A 1,419-nucleotide genomic window follows, 5' to 3' on the forward strand; every position below is an offset into this window, starting at 1 on the left:
TAAGCAATAATATATTTTTTTCAGGTTGAATTAATTTTTTTTGAAGTAATAATATTTCTTTTCTGTGAAATGATATTCTCTTTGCCGCAATAACATTTTTTCTTTAGTTGTAATATTACTTTTTAACCTAACTAAATTTTTCTTAAGTAATGCTGTCCCTTTTTAAGCAATAATATATTTTTTTTAGGTTGAATTAATTTTTTTTGAAGTAATGTGGATCACGGCAGGACGCGAATCCTTTTCAGTCAGGTACAAGACGAAGCGATGGAATAAAATTAGTGTGCCAATGTTGGCGTGCCTCTTTGTCGTGAACGCAGCGAACGCATCTAACCCCTTTTCGCCCTTCGATACCGAAAACAGAGGAAATCGCAGAGAAAATAATTCTCAGAACGGACAAAAAGGTAATAAGAGGCAAGAAAAAAAAGGTGTAAGCCAACAACACGTGGAGTTCCCAAGCGGTCACCCATCTAAGATCTATCCACGCCCAACGCATCTTAACTTCGGTGATCGGACGAGAACCGGTGAGTTATGCGTGATATCATTTTTACAATTTACCATTTAAATGTCTTTATTAACTTAGATAATGTTACATGTAGTATACAATATTTTACCATGTATCTGGTGTTTACAATTGCGTTTCCTGTCCGGGGACATCTGACGCCTTACTTTATGCATGGGTTAACTTTCGATGCTTGTTTTGATTGATGTGGTTTAAAATAGGTGATTAGGGAAAATTGTGACAAAACCTATATACATGGGAGGTAGGGTTGGTCTTATTTACTATGGGGGGTGAGGAGGGGTGGGGGTATGTTAGTTATGGTTGGTTTGTTGAATCCCTTATTTTAGGTTAGTGGGTTAGTATTTATAATTACGGTTGTTTTTGTTACATATTTACATTTTTACATTGTTACTTATTTATACTATTCACATTGTTATCGGCTGCTTGGTGAGTGTTTGGGAACAAGCAAGCCAGCTTGTGGGTTAAGCGTGTGTAGGTGATCTGTGGGGACGGCCCCATGTGGGTTTGCGGTTGGTTTGTATGTTTTTCATGTGTGGGTTTGGGTGGATTGGGAGCCTTGTGTTAAAGGTGGTGACTATTTTCATTATATGGTCCTGGAGTGTGGGTATGTTTAGGAGGCTGTGTATAACGGAGATGCGTGTGCGTCTTGGGATGTTGGCAGCTACTCGCAGGCATTTGTTTTGTGTGACTTGTAGTTTTTGTGTGTGGGTGGGTGCTGCTGTGTGCCATATTGGGCTAGCGTATGTGAGTATCGGGCGTATGAGGGTTTTGTATAGGAGGAGTTTCAGGTTTATTGAGAGAGAGGACGATTTTAGGAGATTAAAGTATCGGGCTAGGATGCTATTTGCTTTGTTGGTGGATGCGGAGATGTGCTTTGCCCAGGTTAGTCTGGAGTCTAT

General features: G+C 39.6%; 1 pseudogene; it reads right to left on the reverse strand.

Annotated features, from left to right (window-relative positions):
- Nucleotides 1-430: 430 nt before the first annotated feature.
- Nucleotides 431-549, reverse strand: LOC143432025 (5S ribosomal RNA; annotated as a pseudogene).
- Between the last annotated feature and the right edge of the window lie 870 nt (nucleotides 550-1,419).

Source organism: Xylocopa sonorina, unplaced genomic scaffold (genome assembly GCF_050948175.1).
Source record: "Xylocopa sonorina isolate GNS202 unplaced genomic scaffold, iyXylSono1_principal scaffold0014, whole genome shotgun sequence".
NCBI classification, from domain to species: domain Eukaryota; kingdom Metazoa; phylum Arthropoda; class Insecta; order Hymenoptera; family Apidae; genus Xylocopa; species Xylocopa sonorina.